Source organism: Sarcophilus harrisii, chromosome 3, assembly GCF_902635505.1.
Source record: "Sarcophilus harrisii chromosome 3, mSarHar1.11, whole genome shotgun sequence".
Taxonomy (NCBI): Eukaryota; Metazoa; Chordata; class Mammalia; order Dasyuromorphia; family Dasyuridae; genus Sarcophilus; species Sarcophilus harrisii.
The window spans coordinates 3,430,752-3,458,457 of record NC_045428.1 but is presented as its reverse complement, the minus strand read 5'-3'; positions in this window follow the sequence as shown (position 1 = coordinate 3,458,457).

The following is a 27,706-nucleotide window of genomic DNA, read 5'->3' as shown; positions in this document are numbered from 1 at the left end:
CGTTCCTGCTGACTGCCCACAGGACTCCTTGAACTGAACATAGAGAGCAGCCTGCGTCTTAAGCACCTAGGGGGCACCACAGTGCACAGAGCGCCAGACCCAAAGTCAGCAAGACCCATCATCCTGAGTTCAAATCCAGCCTCAGACGCGTCCTAACTCCTTACTTCTTTGCCCCAGTTTCATCATCTGCCCAATGAGCTGGAGAAGGAAACTGCCACAGCCCATTCTATGACGGGCTGGGAGGGGGCTCCTGGAGTGAACCTCCTCCTCCACTGCCCTTGAGTATCCCCGAGTTCCTTCACAGCACAGCTCAAATTCTGCTACTGTTTTATATCCTCGCCGTGACTCATCAGACTTGTTTTTCCCATGATTCCATTGGAACAGGTGTTTTATTAGCGGTTTAGAGTCTTTAGACTTAGAGTCCCTATTAGCAGAGACTGAGTGCTGGCAAGTGTCTAACTCACAAAGCATGACACACTTTAAAGCTTCATCTCATTATGAACATTTTCACCTTCACTTTCTGAAGTCTAGACAATTAACAAAAGGGTAAATCAAGCCTCAGTCCGGAGCATTGGCTGACTTCTGGGCTGTAACTATCCAAAATGGAAAATTTAACAACCGGCTCTCAGAGTCTGGCACCACCTGGCTCCAGCACAGCTTTGTTTGAAAGGACACGAGAGACCGACTTAAAAGGACCACACTGGGAACCCCTCTTTGCAGAGATTCCAAACATGGTCGCCATGTGAGGACCCTCTGTCCACTGGACCCTCTACCTTCACCTATCTCCTACTTCTAAACTCAGTAATAAACCTCTTTTATTAATCTAAAAAAAAAAAGAAAAGAAAGGACACGAGAGAGCCTTGTGGAAGCTAAGCCATCAACCCAGACCCACCTGACCCAGAAGCCCAGTCTGTGGCTTCCCAGGCTGGCAGAACTCTCCGAAGCTCTGCCACATCTAGCCATCACTCAGCGAGTCAGCGGCTCTCTGAGTGCTCTGGGACATTAAGTACTGCGTGGTTAATGGTGGTGTGATATATGCTCACAAAGAATAATTGCTAAGCTCGGAGATGGCTTACTGTCCTTACCTAATTGTGTGGTGAGGAGTAAAGGGGCTGAGGTAGCATCTCTTCCTCCCTCCCCCTCCATCCCCCAGAGTCTGGGAGCCTGGGAGTCCAGGAAGCCCCTGAGTGATAAGATGGGACTGACCTCTAAGTGGGCAGAGTTGAAGTGGTTCCCTAGGGAGCAGAGTCCCGCCCTTCCCTAATGGCCCACCCAGGTGATCCCTGTTTTGAGACACCGGGAGCTTGGGGGGAGAGGGGGCTTCCCTATCAGAATTTCTGGCCTGACATTTGAAATGGAAAAGGGAAGTTGCTCTGCTGACTGCCTCTCCTTATCATTCTGCGGCATTGTGGGTAAAAATGAACTAGCTCTTGATGGGCGATGGGGAATATTCATTAAGCGGGGTAGAAGGAGTTTAGGCAGGTAAATGAGAGGGGTGCATTGGCCTCATGTCCCTATTATCAAAGAATAAATCTTGAGGGGAAAGCTGTTAAAAGAACCCCTGAATTCTGACTCATCACAAGACTTTGGAGGGTTTTTGTTTTTTGTTTGTTTGTTTTTGCTTTTGTTTGGTTTTGTTTTTTGGTAAAGTAAGAAATGACAGGAATAGATTGTATCTCCAGCTTTTGCTAGGGAGAGTTATAGGATGCTTCCTGCTCAATCAATCAATGAATTTTTTATTTTTATTTTTTTTTAAATCAATGGATTTTTAAACATATTAAGCACCTACTGTATGCTAAGTCCTATGGTAGGTCCTGGGGACACAAAGATAGGGGGAAAAATCTTTACAACCATCCCCTATTGCTGTAATGGGAGAGACAATACATCCCTATGTAGGTAAGTAGAAACAAGTCAACATGAGGGTGGGAGCCAAAGTGGGAAGGCCTGGAATTCCAGGCAGGAGGCCCGGGAAACCAGAAGACAGATTTGGGGAGGGAGGATGAAAGACATGGGGGACAGAGACAGGACATGGAAGGGACTGCCCACAGCCCATTCTATGACGGCTGAATTGTAGAGAGTGTGGTGGGATCAGGCTCCTGGAATGAACTCCTCCCTCTGCTCCTCTTAGAAATCCTCAGGCTCTTTCACAGCACAGCTCAAATTCTGCTTTCTATCATCTTTTAAAAATATACTTAGCACTGACTTATCTGTGGTGGACTTTTGTGTCGAGCCCTAAAAGACTGGAAGCATCGGAGGAGGGTGAGGGTTGATAATGTTTGTCTTAGCACTTCCCCCCTCCCCCAGTCTAGAACAATGCTTTGCAGAATGCCTCAAACACCAGTAAGCAAGGCAACAAGCAGTTATTAAACACTCATTAAGTGTTGGGAGTGTTTGGAACATTTGGGAAAGACTAGGATCGCTTGGGTGATGGCTGCTCATCCACCTGCGATTTCATCTTCCCCCAAGTCTCACCTGTCTCTCCAAGAAGCTATAGCATAAGCAGCAGCCACGCCCCAGTACGGTTTTGGCAGCTAGACTGAAACAGATTGAGGGTAACCAAAGGAGCTGAAACCCAGTGATGAGTCAGAGGGTGTCGACCCCAATCGGGTGAAAACTTCCCCCGGAGGAATGGCTGGAGGAGAACAGTTTGTCCCAGTGGCTACGAAGGTGGTTTGAAGCGGATTCTGGGGAGTCCTTAGAGCTGGGACAGACATCAAAGACTCCAGAGTCATCCAGTGCATCCCAGGCCATGGTCAGTTGTTTTGATTTTTGTCCTGATGCTGGAGGCCGGAGGCTGGAAGAGAGTGGGACTGACGATTTTGTGCAGCTCTGCCTCATTTACATCCAGTTCACGCACAAGTCAAAACATGGCCCTGATGTCACTGGTCCCCTTTGAAAACAAGAACAAACGACAACAATTAAGTGTCAAGTACTATCCTAAGAGCTGGGAATAAAAATATAAGCAAGGAGCTTTTATTCTAATGGAGAAAGACAATACAGAAATGGAGCAGAAAGGGGAAGGGAGTGAAGTACAGAGTCAGGAACACCTTGGAAGACAATGACTCTTGGATGGCCTGGAGCCCTCCATAAAATAGAAGCACTAGGAGGAAATCCCTCATGGGGGAAGGGGCCCAGTATGGAGGGGAGATGTTCCAGGGTAAGGAGACCCTAGATACTGAAGGACCAGACTTAGCCAGTATTCATGAATTGTACTGAAGTCCAATGTATTTGCCTGATAGTCATCCACTTGGGATCAGGAGGATGTGGATAATCCTGTTTAGTGTCTAGGTCCCAGCACAGCACATTGCCTTTGGAAATAGCTTTTGGATTAAGTGATGCTCTTTTCAGATTTCACTGTTTGGGAGTGTGTGTGTGTGTGTGTGTGTGTGTGTGTGTGAGAGAGAGAGAGAGAGAGAGAGAGAGAGAGAGAGGAGAGAGAGAGAGAGAGAGGGGAGGGAGGAGGGAGGGAGGGAGAGAAGAGAGAGAGACAGAGACAGAGAACAGAGACAGAGACAAGAGAGAAGAGACGAGAGAGAGAGAGAGACAGAGAGAGAGAGAGAGAGAGAGAGAGAGAATGGGGAGAGAGAGAGGATGAGGGAGGAAGAGGAGAGAGAGACGAGAGAGAGAGACAGAGACAGAGACAGAGAGAGAAGAGAGAGAAGAGAGACAGAGAGAGACAAGAGAAGGGAGGGAGAGACAGGAGAGAAGAGAAGAGAGAGACAGAGAGACAGAGACAGAGACAGAGACGAGGACAGAAGAGACGAGACAGAGAGAGAGAGAGAGAGAGAGAGAGAGAGAGAGAGAGAGAGAGAGAGAGAGAGAGAGAGAGAGAGGGAGATGTACAGGGAGTGGAGCAGTGGTGATGAGGGTGGAGTCCAATAATTCTCCTCATTGTTTCCAGATGTCTGTGAAAACTGTGAACTGAGATTAGGAGCAGGCACACCTAGGTCTCTACCCTGGGGGCTTCCTTTTTAAGCTTTTTGTGAAAGGAAGTCCAAGACTGAACAGTGTAGTCCCGTTTACACCAGAATATTCACAGAAATATCTTTGTGTTGAAAGAAAAAGTTGGAGACCAAGTGGATACATATGGATTAAAGAACCGTCAAACTGTGGTAAGAAGAAATGTAATGGTACGTTATGGTGCTGTTTAAAAAAAAAAAAAAGACAGATAAAAGAGATTCAGAGAACCATGGGGAGAATTATATGAACTGATAGAGGAAAGAAAGTAAAACCAAGAACAAAACTGAAAATAATGACGATAATTCAAATGGCAGCAGTCCTCAAAGACAGCTAAATGGAGCTTAACTGCAATGTTGGTTCCAGAGAATAGATAATGAAAAGCACTTCCCTGCTCTTGGGCAGCTTGGAGATGATGAAGTGAATAGGACAGGGGCAGGAGACAGGAAGGGTTCAAATCCAGCCTAAGACATTTGCTAGCTATGTGACCCTAGACAAGTCATTTAATCCCTTTTTCCTCAGATTTTTTTTTTTTTTTTTACATCTGTAAAATGTCCTAGAGAAGTATACAACAAACTGCTCCAGTGTCTTTGTCAAGAAAACCCTAAATGGGGTTACAAAGAGTTGTGAAACAACTGAACAACAATCTCTGGTGAAGAGACTAAAGCACCCACCTATGGAACGTGGCCCCCATTGTCAGATGAACTTAACTCCGAACATCCAGGTGGCAAAAGAGGCCAGAGGAGGCTCCAGATTTGCCAGTCTTCCCTAAGGGAGGATTCTAGGTTGGAGGAAAGAGATCTTGGGGCAGGGGAATGCCAAGAAATGAATACGAGTGTTTCCAAAAGAAATGAGTAAACCTCCAGAAAATAAATGAAGTCCTAGAGTTACAATTTGCCACATCCATTTCTGGGGGTCGACGCCTCCCTCCCTCTCCTTTGTGGTGAGCTTGGTTTTCTTGGATTGGGTGGGGGGAGGACTTAACCCTGAATTGGACTGGAAATAATGGCCAGACCTGGATGGTGTGGGTTTTCTCCCATGGCTTTCAGATTGGTTGCTAGGCAACAGAGGCAGCCATAGAGAGGAAAGCACCTCGGAGGTCGTCTCCCCTCCAGCACATCCCCACTGGTTTCCAGAGGCTCCCGGTCTCTGTTTGCACACTCCTATGATGAGGAACAAACTGACGTCTTATAAAGAAAGATGTGGTTTTGTTAGCCCAGCTGAGTGTCCGGGAGGAGAATTGAGAAAGCCAAAGGACTGTTTATGGCCCTCCATTCTGCTGCTCTTAGGGGAGAGGTTACCAAGAATGCCATGGGGAGAGAAAAGAAAGTCACCATGTTGTAGCTGGGCTGGCCCTGAGAACAAATGGTGGGGTGGCCTTTAGGCACTTGCCTGCCTTCTGCCGGGGCCGGGGTGCCTGTCTGTCCCTAGATATCTTCCTAACTACTCAGAGTTTCCCAGATGGGGCCCGATCTGGCCTTACCCCAAATTCCAAGTTATTCTCCCTTCCCAATCCAAATTTAATGGTATCTGTCTCTGACTCCCTCAATTTCCAGCTCTCTGCAAGGGGGCATCCAACTAATCAACTCCACTGAAGTGAACATGCCAGAGGGTACTGCTGGATTCTACAGAGGAGTAGAAGGGCCTTAGAGTAAGCAAATGACCTGTAGTATTGGAAATTAAAAATGCTTGTTGACTGACTGCCCAACTGATGGAAAGAATAGGACAGGCTCGATTAAACCCTGGCCATTCGCAGGAGAATACAGTGGATAGAGCACTGAGTGGAGTCTGCAACTCCTAAATTCAATCCATCCTCACTTCCTAGCCATGTGGTCTTAGGCAAATCAATGAGCCCTGTTGCCTCCGTATTCTCATCTGTAATGTGGACATAATAATAGCACTAATTTCAAAAAGTTGTTATGGATTAAATGAGATAATATTTGTAAAGAGCAGAGCTTGGGACACGGCACACAGTAGATGCTCAATTCATGTTTATTCCCTTCGTTTCCAAGAGGGTCTGGGGAGACTAGTTGGGTTATAGCTTGAGGAGCCTTGGACTAGAAGTAAAAAGACAAGGTTTTGTTTTGGGGTTTTCTGTGGAGGGATGTTTTGTTTTGTTTTTCTCCTTTAGCTTCCTCTAGTCTGAGGACCAAAGGAATGATGCTTCGAAGACTTGAATAAAGCTTCACAGTCCTCAAAACTAGATCTCTGAGCTTGAATTGGAGGAGGGAGGGGGGAGAGAGAGAGAGAGACAGAGACAGAGACAGAGACACAGAAAGAAAGAGACATAGAGAGACAGGTAGAGAGAAGAGACAGAAACAAAAAGACAGAAGGAGAGAGAAGAGACAGAAAGACATAAAGAGAAATAAAGAGACAGACACAGAGAAAGAGAGAGCCAGACGTAGAGAGGAGAGACACAAAGACATAAAAAGAAATAGAGACAGACACAAAAAAAGAGAGCGAGAGGTAGAGAGGAGAGACAGAAAGACATAAAGAGAAACAAAGACAGACAAGAGAAGGAGAGAGCCAAAGGTAGAGACAGAGTGCTATGTTATGTTAGTGCTCTGCGCATGTGCAGAATTCCTGACTAAAGACTGCAAGTCAGGGGGCCATATTTAATCCCCTATTTGTATTGAGGTTTTGAAACACCCAATGGAAGCCCCGAAAGTCTGCTATTTTAGTCTGTGGGTGGGTTTGGCTCTTAATAGAACAAATATGTAAAGAAAGTCATTAAGTTTCTCCTGGGAGAAGGCCCACCAAGAGAATGATTGGGTAACTCTCAGCTGGTCACCTACAGGGCAGCTGGAAAAAAGCCCATCTGGATGGGCCTGTGGGAACAATGTTATCGAGTTCTCCAAGTTGGCAGGGAGAGCTCTTAAAGAAGCTCGGGATTAGCTTTCGGTCCTGAAAGAACAAACAGCTTCCTTGCTGCCCCCTCCTCACACGCAGGTGCTGAAGAGGTGCCGGAGAGACATCCTTGCCCCGCTGGGAGGTGGGATGGACCAGATGGGTGTGGGGGCCAGGAACCAAAGCTTGGGGGGGGGTGATGAGATACCCAACTTGCACAGAAGAGATAGGGTAGGGCAGGGAATCTAACAGTGCTTGGACCTGAAATCGGAGGACTTGCTCTGCTACCTCAATGAGTCCCAGTTTCCCTCTCAGTTAGACTAGACCTTCCAGTTCCCATAAATCCAGCTGTGAGGAAGAGTGGAGGACACCCTGAACTGGTGTGATTTCAGGTTGGACGCCCAGCTCCAGCCTTGGCTAACTGAGTCTACTGAGTAAATCTGCTGAGCGTCATCATGGCTCTGAATGTGTCTCCCAGGACTTGAAGGAGGAAAGCCCTGCCCCAGAAAAGCCCAGCAGAACCAGTAGGACTTCCTGATGCTCTTCTCATGTCCTCACTAAAAAGGGAAGATGGGCTCCTGGGGATGGGCTTGTCATTGGAAGCCTGGCCTGGTTAAGTCGGAGCAAGAAACTCATCATGAGAAACTCTGTCAGCAATTCCTAGACGCTGGGGCTTCATTGAGAGGGAGCAACACTTCCAAGAAAAGGGAGCGGCTGGTCCTGATCCCTCTGCCCTGGTCAGAGCACATGTGAAGAATCGCATTCAGTTCCGGGAACTACCTCCAAAGAAGGCGACCAGGAGAGCGTGTGGACTTCGTGACATGGGAGGATGGGGTGAAGAGACTGGGAGTGTTTAGTCTGGAGAAGACCGAGGGAACGCGTGTGAGCTGTGTCCCCGCAGTTGTGGAAGAAGGATTAAACTTTTCTGCTTAGCCCCAGAGGCCAAAACAAGGAGAAAAGAGTAAAAGTTGTAGAAAGGCAGCTTCGGTCTTAATATAAATAAAACAGTATGTTTGTGGGTTCTGATCATCCATAATGTAGGTGCTCTATCACACAAGGCAGATGGCCACCTCTCCTCTCTCTGAGTCAGCTGGGGCACTGCAGCCTCTTCTCAAATGGCCAGGTCCAGCTTTTCAGAAAAGGACACTACTAAGCAGTCAATTTTTTCCCATAATTTTAGCAGTAAATGTGTTTTGGGGACACAGCTGCCCCTACTCAGTTCTTCACCTTTTGAGTCCCTAGTAATGGTTGTCATTTAGGCAAAATATGATTTTTAAAAATTAATATAATAATATATTTTAAAATATTTTTAGATCTGTTATTTATTCTCATATCTTAAACATAACCATTTCCTCAATAACAAGACAAAAGAAATAGTGTCATGGATATGCATGTATTAAAGCAAATCAGGAATAATAGAAGCATCACAGTCCTGCCACAAGCCTGGATTCTACGTTCCCTCTAAATGTACTCAATGTCCACGGTCACACAACTACAGGAACCTGCCATGGAGGCACGTAAATAAGAAAAATGTATGGAGTTGGGACAACGCACAAGTCTGGCGATGTAAACGTTGGCGTCTGCTTCTGGTCTCAGGAACTTTCCCCGACAGTGCATTCGTAGCTCCTGTGTGGAACAAATGCCTTCACTGCTGAGTGGATCCAAGCCGTTCTTAACTCACACCTGCCTGGTCCTAGCTGACCACAGCTAAAGAGACGACACCTTCCTGGGGGCAAGGATTCAGTCGGCCACAGCTAGATTAATGGGTTCTCTGATTCTCTCTGTTCACCTAGACTTCCTCCTCCTCAAAAGCAAGTATATTATCCATCATTTCAAGCTTGATACAACTGATCCAGGCCTGAAATCTCTCCCTTCACTTCTCTTTCTCCCTTTATATTTCTTCTGTGGATGATCCTCCTGTAACATAGAGAGAGGAACCAGGTGCTTATTTTCTGTCCATAATAAATATAAATCACGTTTGTCCCATAATCAGAAGGCAGTTCTGCTGTTCATTGATCTAAAATGCTGTAGTCGCCATATGCAGTTGTCTCAGTCTCTGAATCCCGCAAAAGTGTTCTTAGTACTCTGAGCAGACTTGACTGGGCAACAAACTACTGAAAAAGTAGCACTTTCACCTTATATTAGGGGGTGACTCCTTCCTAACAATTAGAACTGTCCTAAAAGAGATGGGCTGCCTCGAGGGGGATGGCTTATGCTTCTTTGGGAGTCTCAAATACAGGTTGGGGGGCCACTTGTTGGTGGGGGGCGGGAATCTCCTTTTCAGGTCCTGGGTGGACTCGTCCAAATCTCAGATTCTGTGATTCTATTATCCTGTGTAACTTGAGTGAATTTTTTCCTCTCAGCCTTGGTTTTCTCATCTATAAAATGGGCATAATAATAGCTTTTACCTCCCAGAGCTAGTGAGAGGATCAAATGAGACCATATGTTTCAGATACTTTGCTGTGTTTGTGTCATCATTGCTATGATTTTGTCATGAAACGATGCATTAAGGCAAAGTCAAAGGAGACAAACATTCTCTGCTCTTCTGAAGGGAAGCGCGGGGTTACATGAGAGGCAGAGGCAGCATTCACACCTGACCCCCCATCTGCTGCTCTTCCCCTCACACCTCATTGCTGCTCCGGGCCCTCTTCTCTGTGCAGGGACCTCCAGATGGTCAGAACTGAGAACTTCCTCTCAGGAGTCACGTTCATTTGGCTGATCGGGAAAAAGTTTGCTCTGGGGGTCGCTGATTGTCCCGTGGCAGCTGGAACACCGGAGGAAATGAGAATTGTGCGGGAAATGTGAGGGCCGGGAGAGAGGAGGAAAGGGGTGGTCTGCGGACTGCTCTGCCTAACTGGGGGGAGTCCGGAGCCTTCTGGGCCCTCCAGGGCAAACCCGGAGGAAACTCCCAGGCAGGCTTTAGCCAAGGGGGACCCCTCCCCACTCTGGCATGAGCAGCAGGGAACTGAGGGGAGGGGGGTCTGCTGCCAAGCCCCATCAGAGGTAGTTTAATTGTCCTTCATCTACAGGGGGCGCCAAGGACTTGTGCGAGGCTCCAAGCTTGGGGCTCTGGCATTGTCGGGCCGGTCTTTGGTCAGAGAACTAGGGGGAGGGAGACCATGTTGCAGCAGCTGGACCCAGATCAAATCTGGGCTAAGGCCCCATGGGCAGCATCCCTGCAGGAATCCTTAGAGAGGGCTAAGGAGAGGGAGTCGAAGTTCACCGGGCTCTGCCGCATTGACTCTCCCCTTGCTTCCCAAGAGCTCTGAGTCCGGCGAGGAAACAGGCCAGGGAAATTAAGCAGAACGTCCAGCCAGGCTCTCTAGGTGACCAGAGGAGAGGCCAGACCTTCCAGCAGCCCCTGAGGGTGGCCCGGCTTAGCTTAGTCTACTGGGTTCATGTTCTATTTGGAAAGCAGAGGAGAGGAAATGAGGAGAGGGAGAAAGAGAGGGGGGAAAGGAAGAGGAAGAGGGAAAGGGGAAGAGGAAAAGTAGAGGAAGAGGACAGGAAGAATAACATAGGAGATGACCAGGAGAGAAGGGAGAACAGAACAGCATAGTCAAGGAAAGGAGAGAACAAAAGATGGAGGGAGAAGTGGAGACAAAGAGATGAGAATAGAGGGAATATAGCTGGGGCCAATGGAGTAATCCCTGCAGACTAGGGCAACTGGGAGGAGACAAAAAATGAGGGCAAAAGAGGGAGAAGAAGAGGATGGAGAAATGAAAAGACGAGATCAGGAAAGAATGGGAGAGGAGATGGGAGATGGAAAGGGAACCTTCAATAACAAGAAAAAGGTCAAAAAAGAAACATGAAGCCTTTGCTGATGGATAATCTTTTTTTTTCTTTTCAAGGAAAAGGTCTCCTTCGTCTCTCTCATGATGATCCCAGAACTTCTCCCAGTGCAGGGCTGGAGGGTCCCACAGGGGGGTGGTCTTCTCTAGGCTAAGTCCTGTCTCAGATGGGAGAACGCAAGACTTTCTCTGTTTCTCCAATGAGAGCAGCTCCCCTCCAATCTGGGCTAGCTGGGACAGGGACTGCTGGGATAATGTGACACTCACAAGCCTCCTGTCAACCAGCTCCTGGAACAGCCTGAATGGGGGCACAGCAAACATTCTTGTAAATGCATTCAAAGCCCTGGATTGGTGGCTCCCCTCTGCTCACCCCCCCCCAATCTCCTCTATTCCCTTCCTTTCTCTCCTTCCCCTCCCATCTTATGAAGGATTGATTCCTTTGATACTTTGACGGCTCTGTGGTTTCCTGGATGAGGATATTCTTTCCCATGGTGCAAGTTGCGTCCCACCTGTGCCTGCCCATCCTATGTGACTTTGTCCACGTCTTTGATTTAATCCCCCACAGGTGCTCTTCCCACGGTGCCGGGACTGCCTTCCTCTAACCCTCATGGCCTTGCCTACATATCCCCAGAGCAGCTGGGCTGCCCAGTGGTTACTCCGAGCTCTTGCTGCATGACCCGGTCTTTCACCTCATGATATGATAACACCATTCATGGAACTTTTTCTCAGTCTCGGTGCTGTTCAGGTGCTGAATCTTGTCCATGTTACTTCCTTAGCATCTCTTTCATTTGTCCCCTCTTCACTCTTATAGGGTCTTTTCAACTTTCCCTTGAACTAGTACAATTATCTTCTAGTCTCCCTGCCTCAATTTACCCACCCCGCTGCAATTCATCCTCCAAACAAACGGTCAAAGAGATTTTCCCAAAGCATACCTCTGATCTCTCACACTTCTAAATAAACTTCAGTGGATCCCAATCCCTCCAGGATCAGACATGAATCCTTCTGCTTGGCACTTAAGGATCCTTACCTCCTGGCCGCTTCCTACTTTCTCAGCCTTCTTACACATCTCTTCGCTTCAACCATTTCAGCCTGAACATAGTAGGTGCCTAATAAATGTTTACTGAATTGAATTCTTGTACAGAATGCTCCGTCTCCCACATGGACATCTGACTGTCTCTCACGTCTGAGGTGCTCCTTCTCCTCTGACTTTAAAACCAGGCCCCTTGGAGACTTAGCTCAAGCACCCCCTTTTACGAGCCAGAGCTTTCCCAGGTCCCCTCATTGTTAGTTCTCAAGTAATTCCCCAAGTAATTTGTATGATTTTTTTTTTCCTTCTCTGTATAGAGCTTCTCTGTACTAAGTCCTGTGCTCAGATGGGAGAACGCAGTACATATGCAAGTGTTTGCCCAATAGATAAGGGCAAGAAGCATTTCATTTTTGTCTTTGTATCCCAACCAACTCACCATTACCTGGCACAGAGTAGGTGCTCAATTACTGCTTGTTGAACTGATGTCTAGATCTTTGGCTCCAAAAATTCCCCAAGATGGTTTGAATATACAGTATCATGACTTCTCATAAGACATTTTCTACCTGACAGATGTTGGGCTTATCTGTAAGGTTCTTTATATATATAGTGTGTGTGTGCGTGCGTGTGTGTGTGTGTGTGTGTGTGTGTGTGTGTGTTAGAGCTCATAGATATCACTCAGAAATTCTGTACCATCCAAGCAGGGAAAATCAAAGAAACTGATGAAATCCCTTTTGCTCCCCTTCCAACTTTCCTTGGATTCTCTCCCTGGCAAAGGGTTATAGATGGGATAAATGTTTGTGTATTTTAGGACTGATGATAGACTTTATCTCTCCTTATCCCTTTCCCTGTCTCTCTCCCTTCAACAGAAGGGCAAGGTTGACAGTTCTTTCCCATGGCAACCTGGTTTGAGAGAGGGGAAGCAAAAGTCTTAGGGGAAAAAATGACAGCACTTGCCAGAATTCAGACCATAGTTTAAGATTAGTGCCGCCTTCCAGCCTGACATCTCATCTGAGCAGCCCTAAATCACAGGGGCCAAGGTCCATGGTGGCAGAAGGCCAGTGGTAAATGCAAGAAGGGAAGTCAAAAGTAAGAGAACTTATGTGCACTCATCTGTGGGCCATGAGATATCCAAATACACCAGGAATCTGATCAGAATTTGCAAGATGAGAATTTTTTCTTTTTTTACTTCTCTTTTTCTTTCCTTCCTTCCTTCTTTCTTTCTTTCTTCTTTTTCTCTTTCTCTTTCTTTCTTTCTTTCTTTCTTTCTTTCTTTCTTTCTTTCTTTCTTTCTTTCTTTCTTTCTTTCTTTCTTTCTTTCCTTCCTTCCTTCCTTCCTTCCTCCCTCCCTCCCTCCCTCTCTCCCCCTTTCTTTCTTTCTTGTTTCCTTTCTTTCTTTCTTTTTCTTTTTCTTTTTTTTAACAAACTTTGATGAACTGTTTCCTCCTTTCTTAAAGCACTTGTGATTTTCCTTTCTTTATAATATCTTTTTTCAAAACATATGTAAAGTTTGTTTTCAGCATTCATCCTTGAAAAACCTTATCTTCCAATTTTTTCTCTCTTTCTTCCTCTTTCCTTCCTCCTCTGGATAGCAAGCAATTCAATATAGGTTAAATATGTGTAGTTCTTCTAAACATATTTCCCCATTTTTCATGCTGGGCAAGAAAAATCATATCAAAAGGGGGAAAATGAGAAAGAGAAAAAACCAAGCAAACAAAGAACAACAAAAAGGTGAAAATCTGTGATCCACCTTCAATCTTCATGGTCTTCTCTCTGGATACAGATGGCTCTTCCCATCACAAGTCTATTGGAATTAGCGCTTGTGGTTTTCTAGAAGAAGCAACAGGGTGCATTTTTACTGTCTTCTTGGGCTTCCTTATCATTACATGAAGGAAGTTTGGGGGAGGACGAATAAAGTGATTGTGACCCTTGCATAAACAGCTCTTCCCCCAGGTACTCAGGGCCCCCATAGACTCAGTCATGCCAAATGGGGATTATAGGATCCTCACAGCCTGTATAAGCCCTTGGTGTAAAATGTGATTGTGAGTATGGACAGACTTTTATTTCTTCCAACACAAAAACCGAATAGCCTACAAAGGCCTTACAAAAACTCATGGCTACATACAGAAATAGAAAACATTCAAAGAGTTCACTGTATTCATTAGACACCCCACCAAGGTGAGCACACTTTATGAGCCCAATGCAGATATTTCCCATTTACACTGAACATTCACTTTCTCAACAGCTCACAGCCAGAATATGGAGGTGGGAAAAGTCCATATCTCTTTGTCCCTGCACTAGCAATCTGTTGGTTGTCCTCTTTTTCTCTGAGAAACACACCAGGGACTTAGCTCAGGAACTGGGGAACCCTCAGTATTACTCCTGATATCACAGAGACTGAGAACTTCGAGTATGAATTATGTTAAAGGTGATAACTACAAATACCTCGGTCTCTTCTGGTAAGATGTATGGAGCACAACGATGTCAGGAGAAGGCTGTAGTTAAATATGAAGAGATTTCCTGGGATCCTGAAATCAGAACTGAATGGGAAAGACACATGAAAACAATTGACACATATATTATCTTTAGGATTATAAAAATGGACCATAATGAATTTGGAACATCATTAACAAAAATAGAGACAATCCTAAGGCAGCTAGAGAAAGATGAACCTTTCAGAATGTTGTTGTTGTTTTGTTGTTTTGTTGTTGTTTTCAGGGAGGGGAGAGAGCGTCTTCAACAATTCACACACTACTTGGCATATAGTATGAACTTAATAAATGCTTGTTCACTTGAACTAACTCCAAAAGGAAGAAGGTTGCTTGGCGTTTTAGAGCACGAGGTAAGTAGGTTAAAAACTTAGAGAAATACTTTAGGAACAAACAGACATCCTTTTAATGAGCAAGTCAAGCCTGAGAAAGATGTGGGTACACGCCCCTGAGTTTATCCTATGTAACTGAAAGTGGCTTGCCTCCAGATGGAGTCTATGAAGTGATTAAAGTCCAGGGGTAGAATTAAAAGGTCCTCTCTGGGCAACATCTGTATGAACTCGGCCAACAACATGTGGACAGAGAAATGCCCCCCAAATGGCTGAATCGTGAGGATTTGTTTGTGGGAAGAGAAGGGTTTATGGTGGCAATTTAGGGCCAGAAACCTCAGAAGGATTATCCCTAAGGAGCCTGGACCTCTGGATCAATGAAGGTTAAACCAGGAAGTGATGGAGACTGTAGGTCATAAAAGTTTAGCACCTACCAAGAATACCTAGTAATCCATGAGCTGGTGGCTATAATTAAGCATCAGGAAGGAGTTTGCTGTCTTTTAGGGGCTCACACATGACAAACCCAGACTTCAGAATATCCTGGAGAACTCAACTAATGGATTCTACCAGTCCCTGACAATTATTGTAAATTAAACCTTATCTTCACTCAACTGTACATGACATTGACCCATTAAAAACTTAGGAACATAGATGTTGTCATTCCAAATAGGAATAATCTCGACATCATATGCAAAGAAACACTTGAAACATGTGGAAATGGGATGAAGTCTGTAGCATTCCTGTTGTCTCCTCCGCTCTGGCCGGAGCAGCCAAGATGTTTTCATTGACCTTTCGGAGAATGAGCTGGCGTCCTCCTGCTGTTACTGATACGCCTTCAGCTCCATGAAAGACAGGACTGCTTTACTTGTCGGCCACCTAAGCTGAAAATTTAGCCCGGTGCCTAGCACGCAGTCAGTGCTCACAAAACGCTTGTTGTTTTGTTAGTGAATCACAAAATCATATTTGAGCACCTATAGAATATGTCGTGAAATAGTCAGTTTTTTAAAAAGACAATAATGATTCATCTACCCCCACCATTTCCATTTGGAAATGGCCATGTTTGCATGAGATCCTTATGTTCTGGCTTTGTCAAGTCAGGAAATGTCCTTCCCCATCCCCAACCTCCAGGATGACAGAAAGTTTGCCTGTCTGCTGAAGCAGTCAGTCTGGCTCTGTGAACATTATTAGAAAAAAAAAATCAGTGGGGTTACAGAATCTTTGAACTGGAAGGAAACTGAAGACCCCCTAATGCAGGCAACGATTCCCAGTAGGAATCCCTCGAAGATTATCCCAAATTGTCCAGGCACAAATCTGACATCCTCAGGAATAAGGCTATCAGCACACACACCACACACCTCTGGTGGGGGTGGGATGGGGAAGCTGCCTTATTGGTGGGAGGAACCCCAAAGGATGGGTGAGTAGGAGGAGAGAGCTTCAAGGTCAGCATATTTCCTGGTACCATTTCCTGCTCCTCTCTCCGATGGGAGACGTGGCCATAAATCCTGAGACTTTGTAAGCAGACCCACATGGGCGCTCTCACAACTGGGCTATGTTAGTGTGACCGGTGCCCCTCAGTTGAACTGACCCCAGAGAGGTGGGGATAATGAGAAACCTCCCATAAATGCTATTCAGATCTCACCACGGCAATAGCCTGCTTGGTCTCCCTGCTTTGTGTCTACCCACCCCCTCGTCCTCCACATACTTAGAAGACAAGGTGATCTTCCTAAAGAACCAGTCTGACTATTTCCTTTCCCCTAAATTCCAATATCCCCCACCCCCACCCCAGCCCAGTCCATCCACTTACTGTCCTTGTAGTACATTTATAGCATTTTTCAAGTCTGGAAAACCTGGTGTTGTCTGACATTATTAGGACAGAGCTGTAGCTGTGACAAAGTCAATTTGAAGAGTAACCTGTTTGGAGGGGAAAGGGCTGCAAATAGAGAGAGCTCTAGAGTTTTTTTTCCCTTGGGCATTGCTGCAGATCCAGGTCATTTAAGGTGATCTCATGGGGCAGATGGCAAGAACCTGCTTCTGAGAGAAGGCATCCAGGATCCCTCTGTCTTGTGGAGGGGATGGCTTCCTCCCTTTGTCTTGAGAGCCAGCACCGGCTGCATCATCTACGCTATTCCCTGAGCCATTTTCACTCTCTCTCTGGTAGCAACCGGGAGGTAAAGATCCTGTTCTTCTGAAGCATGGCATCGTGATCTAAGTTGGGTGAGACAGAAGGATTCTCTCTCCTCTAGAGAGAACTTGGGATTTTAACTGTTCTATGTGCAGGCAGTCCCTGGGCCCAGGAGCTCGAGCCAGAGAAGATCCAGGATCGCAGACTCTTGCTGCCAGCCCAGGAGGGAAGCCCTGAGAAGCTCAGACATGGGGCTCCAGAACCCAGGGGGTCTTTGGATTCCCTCCTTCCCTCTGCAGAGAATGAGCTTGTGTAACAGGGGATCATGCTCCTGAGTGTTGGGGAAGGGATTTTATATGTTTGATTTTGGTCTACCTTTGCAGTAAATATTCTTTTGTAAAAGCTCATCAGACCATTAAGTGATTAAATAGAGTTGGGATGCTAGAGATGGCCTAAAATTGAGGGAGTGACATTAGTGGGGACTCAAGCCAATAACAGAAACGGTAGAACCCTGGAAGAGGGGTGAAATGGAACATACTTGGCTTTCAGAGAGTGGGATCCTGTTATACACGTATATTCATACATATTATACATAAATATATTCATATATATTTGTTATTTACAGGTGTGTATCTATTACTGTTAGCTAGTATCCAAAGAATTCAGAAATCCACACTGGAAGGTAATACTTGGTATAGTGCAAGCAATAGAGGCAGGAGAGTCTTGGGTATGGATCCTGCTTCTAGCTGTGTGACTCACTCCACTCTGCCCCAACCTCAGTTTCCTCATGTGTAAAGTGAGAATAAGAATGCTCTTTCCTGGGGTTATTATTGTGTCTATAAAGTGCCCTGTATGGCCATAGCTCAGTTGGTCAAAGCTCTCTTTCATTGCTCGCCATTGTTGGGGAAGAGGGAGAATCGATTCTCATTTCACCTTCACAACTAAGTTGGCAAGGTTCGTGGGGTCATGGAACGGTGTGTGCAGCCGAGCATCAGGTGACAAGTGTGAGAGCACGGAGCTGGGCTGCCTCAGTTTCCCCCGCAGCATTTAGGCAGTTGGCTAAGGGCATCAGAAAAGGCATCACACTGGAGGAGCACAGCCAGTCCCACTCGAGTCACTGACAATCTTGTGTGACCACAACTGCCACAAATACCAGTCGTCCCCAATGTAATTGTTCCCATCCTCAGAAAAATGCACATCTTACGATTCTTTAAATTCCAGAATACTTTTCTACTGTGTTGCCAAATTAAAGCTCCAGGATCTTGTTAGAGTTTTAAATCAGTTCTCTCCATGAGCCCGAGTGGCCCATGAGCACAGTTCTTTGTCTTTATTTCAGCGAGGACTCCAGGGCCGTCTATGCAACAACAGCAAATCTTATAATTACCTGGAAAGGGGAAGCCATCACTCATACATGGATGTTCTGCTCCCCCACTTATTGCAGCCCCAACTAGAAATGAATAAAGCAAAATTCTCAAATGACAAGATTTTAATATGAGAATAAAAGCACAAAAGAATGGGGAAGGACCTCCAAAGTCATCTTGTCCACTCCCTCCCTCATTTTCCAGCCTTACTACCCAAGATCATGCGAGTCATTTGAACAGACCCCAGATCCTTGGATCCCAGCTCTGGACTTCACTGTACCGCACTGTCCCCTCTCATTTTACATTTCACTCAGGCTGGGAAGTGAGGTCACCTGGGTAGTCAGTAGGAAGGTACGGAGCTGAATCCAAGTCGTCTGCCGAAAGTCCAAGCCCATGTATAGACACTCCAACCACTTTCCCTGAATGCATTTTACTGACTAGATGTTGTCATTTTGGCCTCTGGAAGAATCCTGAGTGTGGAGAATCCCCCCATCAGTGGCACATCTCCATGCAAAGAAAAGTGGCTCGCCCAGTATCACCCAATTCAGGTTTTTTGGTTAAATAAGTTACATTTTGCCACTTTCTGAAGAAATGATTTAACTGGCATTGTTGCTTTAGGGAGGATCTGTCGCTTGAGGTTTATTATGCTTTTTCACAGCACACCGAGAGCCATTTGGCGTATGTGGGCATCCAGCCCTAAGCAGCAACTTTGGGTCTAACGGGGGAGTGCGGCAGTGCCGGGGGGGAGGGGGGGACCCAGGCTCAGGAGACCCAGGACTGAGCTTGGTAGCGGTGTGCCAATGGAGAATCACTCTCTGGGCCTCTATTTTCCCATCCCTGAAAGGGGAATAGTAACACTTGTGACTCGAGCTTAGACCCCTGGCCTGGGAGTTGGGAAGGGGTGAGTTCAAAATCTGCCTCTGATGCTTATAGGATATGAGGCCCTGAGCAAGTCAGCTGTGTCTGCCTATTTCTTCTAGATAATAATATCTACTTTACAGGGTTACTAGGGGATCAAATGAGATTACATACATATATATATATATATATATATATATATATAAGATTAGGTATATAATTATAGGTAACATAATGATATCTCAAGCCCACACATTATATCTCATATATATCACATATTATAAATGTATATATACACGTATATATACACATGTATTATATATTCTATATACACAATATATACATAAACATATAATATACATACATTATATACATATTATAAATGTGTATATACATATATGTGTGTGTGTGTGTATATATATATAGATATATACATATATATTATATATTTGCCAAAGTAAGATGATTGAATCCGTGTCAGCCGAGTAGTGAGTCCTGAAGATGCAAGTTTAGGATCCAGGCCATTTCCTTCCCACTTTGAGCCTTTCTCTGAGGAGCTTCCCTCACTTCCCAGTGGGTCTTGGGCCAGCGGCCTTGGTCACACCTAAGTCAGGTGAGGGAGAGCAGGATGAAGGCGATGACTCCGCCCCGATCCACAGACCGGAGCAGCCACCCAAAGGCCCACAGTGAGTAGGGACCCAGAATCCAGCGCGTGGCCCTTCTCCTTCTACCCCTTTCACCACTGGTGGATGACAAATCCCACCCTTGCATGATACCAGGTCCCCACGGCCACGCTCTGGCTCTGCCCCGTGTTTGGTGAAATGTCAATGTACACCTGGAGTTCTGCCGCCCTGAGGCAGCTGATCCCAGGCAAACCTTGTGATCTCTCTGGGCCCCGACTTCCTCACCTGTAGAATGGGCCCGATGGCCTCCGAAGGCCCTCTCCGTGCCTTTTCCTGTGCGCCCCATTCCTAACTGGAAGCATCTTCCTACCCATCCTCAGCCGTGAGAGCAGCCTTTGTAAGGGAGCCGGCTGGGAAACAAAGCTGATAAACAGGATTGGCTGCTTGGCGGCAGGCCCAGGGCCCAAGATGGGCCTGGCCCCGGGGGGAGAGCCTGCCCGAGTTCAGCCGGTCCTCTCCTTCTCCACCACACACAGACCCACGGCACCGCCCGGCCAAGTGTAGGTGGTCAGCGAGCGTCTGGTCAGGTTTCATGGGGCAAGGATCTGCTTGGGAGGTCCGGCCGGTGGGGCTGAGCCGGACCAAGGGGGACGCTGGTGGGATGGTCTGACCGCTCCCCTAAGGGCTTCTTAGAGAGCCTGAAAAATTAACTTGTTGATGGGCAGGAGGGATCAGGTGCATTGTATGTGTGTATATGTCTGTGTGTCTGTGTCTGTATCTGTCTGTGTATGTGTATGTCTCTGTGTGTTTGTGTCTGTGTGTGTATTTGTCTCTGTGTGTATCTGTCTGTCTCTCTGCCTCTGTCTCTGTCTCTTTGTCTCTCTCTTTCTCTGTCTTCATCTCTGTCTCTGTCTCTGTGTGTGTCTCTGTCTCTGTCTGTCTCTTTGCCTCTGTTTCTTTGTCTGTCAATAAGGGGAGAAGAGGGCTCGTCCACTCTCAGGACTGAGATGCTTTGTCATGGGTGCTCCTGGATGTTAGACAAACTCCTTGTGAGTCAGAATCGCCCTCCTCTATCTGTTGTTCCTTTAAAATGGGCAGAGTAGGGTGCATGGGGGAGGAGTGGAGGAGGGTGGCTGGAGGGAAGATCACAGATAGTGGGGGCTGTCCAGGCTGGCCTCAGACTCAAAGCAGAGGAAGACTGTTGGCCCCTATTTTCCCTGTGACCCACTGCCTTCTTCTGGGATCATGGGACCACAGTGAAAGGATCCTTATAGAGCACTGGAGCCAATCCTACCACTTCTAGCTCTGTCCCTGGGTGTCCCAGAAAGGTGGGTCCCCAACTTGACCGTAATCAGAGCTGGTCTCAGGCTTGGCTCTTGGGCTCCTCTCCCCTTTCTGGAGTCCGTCGCCCATCTTGGGTTCTGGCTTAACCACAGAGGCCTTCCATCGGTCAGGCCGAGAACCAGATCAGCCACTTCTGTGTCTCCTGACCCAATGTGGAAGCTCACAGACCCTCCCAGAATGAGGGGGAGCTCCCTCCACTTGTGGCAGGTTTGATCTTGGAAGTCCTGAGGTCATTCATAGCCTGGACACACTCATCGGAGAGGCTGAAGGGCTGCTGCCCAACAGGGCCCAAAAGCTCCTGGGTGGCCCCAGGTATTGCAGATAATCCCCCTCTGAACTCCTTGTGAACCTTTCTTTTGGCATCCCCAAGTCCCACCAGTCCTTGTAATTTCTTGAGCACTTCCAAGAGCGGCCTGAGGCCATTTGGCCCCCCATTCCCACAAAAATGGCTCCCCAATAGTCAACTTTCAGCTTCCTTAAATGTTTCAGCAGAGACATTTGGGGGAATAATGTTTACTACAACCATCAACAGAGATGAGTATTCTAAGAATGTTAAAATGTGATGATAGGGGGAACTCGGCGCTCCCTAACATTTACAAAACGCTAACTCAGCAGTGACCCTGTCTGCCCTCTCCCCAGGACCCCCCCCCCCCATTTCTGTATCTTTTGTTAAACCACAGCCAGAGATAAGATCTCTTAGAGTATCAAGGTCGCCATGGGGAATTCCCCTTCCCTTTTAGAGTCAGGGAAAAAAATCTCTTCGCAGATGATCCGAGAGGGTTTCTTTCCTCAGACCAACAGAATTATTAAATCGGCCAGCTCCCCCTCCTGATTCCCCTGCCAGGAGCGAAATGTGGAGCCCCAGCGCATTAATCAACTCATCTCAGGTGCCTGGTGACATCCGTGCCTCGGCTCCTTTAAATGGATTTCTGGTTAGTTCTTTTTAATTATCCTGCTTTACATTGTGTTTAATTTTGTCGTCCGGCCCAAATCCTCCTTGGAAGGAGGGAGGGCAAATTCAAAATCAATAAAGGGAACAATGGAGCCAGTGAGAGGGAAGCCTCTGCTGAACAAGGGAGCCAGCGGGGGGATTTGGAAGGGGAGGCAATTACCGCCCTCCGACTGACTCGGGCCATCCCAGCTCCGAGGGAGAAGTTATCTGAGCGCTCCGGAAAGTGATGAGTGCTTCGGTTTTCGGCCCTGCCCCGGAGCCGGAGTCCTCGGGCTTTTCCCATACTCTCCCGCCGAGAGCGTAATTCAGCGCCTTGACAATTATCCTCGGGATTCCTGGCGTGGGGGGGGCTGGCTTAGCTCGGGGCCCGGGACAATGGGCCGCGGGGAGCTGGGGGCTAGGATTTCTAACCCCTGCTCCGAGCCGGCTGTCTGGCCTTAGGCGAGGCACCAAACCTTAATTAATGTGGCCTTTTCTCAGCTGCAGAGGGAGGGGACACGGGACACCGCAATGAAAAACGAGGCCCCTTGTCCAGGCGATCTGGGCCACACATTGCTGGGGTTAGGGGGTGGGGGTGGGGAATTTAGAGAATCCGAGAGCTCCAGCGCCCTTGGGCCACCACCCGCCCCCAGCTAGGAACAGAGGCCAGGCCCAGCTTGCCCACTTCTCCCCAGCTCCCTTTTCTCCTCTAAAAGGGGGGGGGGGGGCGGGGGCGGCTCCGGCTTCGGCTCTGAGACCCTGCGCTGCCTTCCACTTGGTGATCCAGGGGCGGATGAAGGGAAGCCGCTTCTCCTCCGTGAGGTTAGACCAGATGACTGAGGATTCTCTCACGTTTAGGATGGGGGGGGGGGAGGGTTTCTCTCCCTTTTCCTGACGCAAATGGCCTCCGATGTCCAAGTCGAGCCCCTGACAGAGCTGGGGGATAATAGAGGGAGCGTGAGGAAGAAGTGCCCTGGTGCAGTCTCGGCCCCTGGGGATGGGACCCCCCAGATCTGCAGTGGATGCCAGAGGATCCCTTGGTTACGGCTCAGATGGATCTTGCCCTCTTGTCAAGCCCCAGCCTGGCCTCCAACAGATCCCTGATCTGGGGGAGGGGGAGGGGCTCTGCCCCGAGGGAAAGGGGCTTCTGACTTCAGGCTCCTACCCACCCCCAACAGCCCTGCTCAGCCGGCTTGTGTGAGACCAGCTGCAGGCAGATGTTCCCATCCTTCTCTCCAACAGCTGCTGCTGCCCCAGAGGGTCATTTAAATCTTTCCCCTCCTAGGAAGCTGAGATGAAAAGGGAGCCTAATGGTCCCTAAAGGTGGGTTATTTCCTCGAATCTCGACGTCCTCTGAGTCACGAGCTTACGTAAAAGGTCTGGGCAATTTCTGCTCATTATGTTCTTCCTCCGCCGTGTCCTTCATCGCCTCCCTCCCTCCCTCCACTCGGGGCCCTTCAGACCTCCTTTCCCCGCCCTCCCCCGCACCCAAGGAGCTCCCTCACTGCTGCCAAATCTCTGTGAAAAGGCGAGCTGTCCTATAAATCCGTTCCCACCGAGGGGTTTGGCACGTATGGACCGCTCCCCAGCCCACCGCGCTGCTCCCCTTTGCCAAAAAGGACCTCAGGGAACGGCGAGGTGACGCAATGCTTCACTCCCGCGGAGGTTCCAGCACCGAGTGGCTCCTGGTTTTGTGAGGATCCTTCTCTTTCCCTGGGACGCAGGGAGACGAGGGCGTTGGATCTGGCATCGCAAACGTGTTCCAGTGTGGACGCCGCCTTCTGCCTTGTGTGGGTCATGGCTGAGCTTCCACTTTCTCATTTAGAAACAAGAATGTTCTAGGTAATTTGCAAGCCCCACGATTCTATGGCCCTGTTTGCAGACAAGGCTGGCCCTGCTGAGAACGATGAGGAATCGGGAAGCAGTGTATTGTAGGAAGAAGCAAGAGACCCTACTCTTTGTCCACATCCTCCTTGTCCCTCCTTCCTCCCGCCCTACCTTCCCCCTTCCTTTCTTTTCCTTTCTTCCTCACCTCCGTCTCATCCCTCCTTTCCTTCCCCCTTCCCTCTCCTCCTTCCCTTCTTTCCCCTTTTTCTTCTCCCTTCCTCTTTCCCTCTTCCTTCCCCTTCCCCTCCATTCCTCTTCTCCTGTCTCCCCTCCCCTCTCCTCTCCTCCTTTCCTTTCCTTCCATCTTCTTTTAGTAGCCCTCTCTCCTCCTCCATTTTCTCACAGGATAACACAGCTTTACTCCTAACTAAAGCTGACCTTTCAACCTACTCAAGTGATGCCATTGCATCCTGTCTCCTCCCATAGATGTTCCCTCTGTCATCCCTTATTCCATCACTTCTTTTCACTCTCTCTCTGGCTACTGTCATCCTCTATTCTCTACAGCCTACAAACATATCTATGTTTCCTTCAAACTGAAAAAACCTTCCTTGAGCTTTCCATCTCCGCCATCATATCTCTTCTCCCATTTGTAGTTACCTTCCTCTGTCTACAACAGGCATCTCCACTTTCTTTCCCCTCGCTTCTTTTTAATCCTTTACAATCCAGCTTCCGGCCTCATCATTCCACTGAAACTGCCTTCTCCAAGGGTAACCATGATCTCTTAGTTGCCAAACCCAATGGTCTTTTCTGAGTCCTCCTTCTCCTTGACCTCTTTGAAGGCTCCAACGCTACTAATCACTATCCCCTCCCCCGGTACCTTCTAGGTTTGGGTTTCCTACTGGTTCTCTTCCTGCTTATCTGATTGCCCTATTTCAATCTCCTTTGCTGGAGCCTCATCCACAAGATTCTATCCTGGATGTTCTTTTCTTTTCCTTCTATACCATCACTTGATGATCTCATCAACTTTAATTATCTCTGGGCCAAAGATTGTTCAGTCTTCCTATTCTTCTGCAGCCTCCCTGCCAACCTCCACGTTCACATTTCCAACTGCCTTTTAGACATTTAGAACTGGAAGTCCCAAATGGAGCTCATTATCTTTTCTCTTAACCCCTGCCCCCTTCCCTATAATTGCAGAGGGCAATTCCATCATCCGATTTCCCTAAAGAACAAGTTTGACCACATCATCCCACCCTGCTCCACAGAGGTTTGCGACAGAACATTATTTCTGGAACTGACTCTCACAGAATGACCTTAACATATGTTTAGAGAGCCTGGATGATTCCTGTTTCCTATACACAGTGACATGTGCTCTTGTAATTAATAAACAATACAGTCAGTGGGTTTGGTATTGTCTGTACATCTCTGGTCAAGAGTAAATTTATAAAGATGGGTCTGAGAAAGAGAGAGAAGTTCCTGAGGAAGGAAGCTTGTGTTCCCTGCTCATATCTTCAAGGACATCCTTGGGATGCATGTTAATGGATTCTGTGGAGACGAGAATGAGAACTGATCGTTGAATGTGGCTGAAATCTTCTCGGTCAGTTTGTCTGTTTTTGTCATTGACGGTGTATTTGTCAAATTGGTTGGAGATAGGAAGAGCCAGCCTCAAACTTTACTTGAAAACTTTCCTAATTCCATGACCATGGGCTTCTGTTTCTCCATCTGTAAAGTGGGGTAATGTAATCCCTGTGATTTCAGGGTTGTTGGGAGAGAAATGAATAATAATTCTGTAAACATGAAATGTTACAAGAAAATCAGCTGGGGATGCTACCATCTGCCATCTTCTTCAGTCTTCTTCTCTATCCCCAACATCATGTCCATTCTTTTGCCTGATCCGTCATGCCATTGATATGTATTGCACTTTTAGTCTTTTTCACAGGAATCATGAACGGGACCCACCAGTCCTAGCTGGTGCTTTTTGACCTCGTGGTCTCCCTAGGGTCGACACTTTTCTCTGTATTCACCTTCCTCATGATGACATGAACTCCAACCCCTCCATGGGACACAATGGCCCGCTCCCACCCACATCCCCCAAAGAACCACACTTCTAAACACAAAACAAGGAATCGTGCTGCTTTTTCTTGACAATTTTGACTGAGGGAAGTTCCCTCGACCTCCTAAGGCACCTCTTTCTCCATTGCTCAGATCCCATTATTAGCAAAGCTGTCCCAACGTCAAACCTAAGTGGTCTCTCTCCACCTTCCCCCAAAAGTCCTGGTTCTGTCCTCTGGGACCAAAGAAGAAGCTGATTCCTCCTCCACATGAAAGAGTCCTTCCAGTACTAGAGCACAGCAGTCACACCCTCAAGGGCAGGCTAACTATTCTTAGTTCCTTCTACTCCGGGACTTTCCTGTTCCTGGTTGCCCAGCCCAGGATTCTCTGTCCTTCCTTCCTGCCCAGAACTCAGCAAATATTCCAGATGGCTCTTTGAGGGGGTGGGTGCCCCCATTTTCCTCTTATCTTTTTACTCTTCTCTTTTATTGGACTTGGGGGATTTTCCATCTGTCTAACAAATTCCTTCAGCTTTCTTCTGGTCTATGACCAATAGTCAATGCCATTTTCCCATTCTTTTTATAGTTAAATTTGTAGCCCGGGGGATGGGGGTGGGGGTGGGGAGGGGCTTAGCAGCCTTGCTTGTCTGTCATGTGCCTTGCCCTGGAGAGCTCACCTGGTGAGAGATTTACTCACAGCTGGAGGGGGGCAGGGGAGAGGGGGAGCCTGGGAGCCCCCAGGCTATGGAGGCAGAGAGCCCTTTGCCTCTCCAGAGAACGCCAGGTCCTTTACTCTCTTGTATAAGACTCTATTTGACTTTGTCCGAACAGTTCCCCAGGGTAGAGTTTTAGGGGTAAATCCAACAAAACAAAAAGCAATGGAGCAGCTTCCAGAGAGCTGGAGGAGAGTCTGGGCCTTAGGTGGTCCTTCTGGAAGGCCAGGCCAAGGGCTCACACCTCCAGAAGTGAGAATGAGCCACCGAGTGTCGGCGTTCACAGCTCATTAGGCTCCAGGGGAGAGGATGTGAGAGGACCTCACTGCAGTCTCAGGTGAACAGGAGAAGGGAAAACTGGGCTTGGCAGCTGTCTCGGGACACCTGCTAGCAGAGTGACCATGGTCAAGTCATTTGACCCCTGAACCATAGGTTCCATCATCACTGTAACAAGATTGAGACAAAAAAGGGTCTTTCTTTCTTGGATGTGCAAAGTGCAGGTGAACTTTACAAAACATAAAATGTGCTTCTACTACCCCCCCCCCCAAGTTGGGGAGAAGGAACAATTTTCTTTCTTTTTTCCTTTTTTTATACAAATTTAAAAATTTTTATTTTAAACTTAAATACAAAATGAGAAAAGAAAAAAAAAAATCATTGCCATGGACACAACAGGCCATAACAGAGAATTCAATATAAAATAATAAATTTCCATTTCAAGAAAAACTATATAACAAATATTACCCAACATTGCTTTCAAAGTTGTCCAGTTTCCTTTACTTCCTTTTTGGTTTTCTTTTGTTCTCCGCTGGGCATTTTTTTTTTTTTTTTTTACTTTATTCACTCCCCTTCCCCCCCCCTCCCCTAAAGGAGGCTACAATTAAATGTGGCTCTAGCCAGAATAATTTCCTATTCTTTCCTCAGGCACAAAACTATCTGATTGAGATCCTTGTTTCCTTAGTTGTGAAATGGTAGAAAAAATCATTATAGTGTTTAATCATCGGAGAGCTGGTGTGCTTTAGTGGCTGGAGAGACAATCTCAGAGTTCAGGAGACTTGAGTTCAAGTTCATTTCTGACCCCAGCTGGCTAGGTGCCCTTGAGCAAGTCATTTAAACTTTCAGAGCTCTCAGCAAGAATCTCAGCTTAGAAACTGCAGAGCTGGTGCCGGTTCTCATTGGCTGAGGGAGTTTCTTCACCAGGAATCAAGGATCTCCTTGCTCAGTTTAAAAAGAAAACACTGCGCTCTGTGAAACTCTCACATGGTGGGAGAGGCTTTTGGTTTTGTTTTCACCAGATCCGCGGTTCTATGGGCAGGGAGCTCTCCCCACCAGTGTGAGGCGCTGGGACCCTCACACTTACTCTGCCGTTTCCGCTCTTACAGTTGTCTTACGCACTCGGTGCTTGAGTGAATTGTCCAGGGTGAGGTGGGGAGCATTCATGAGAA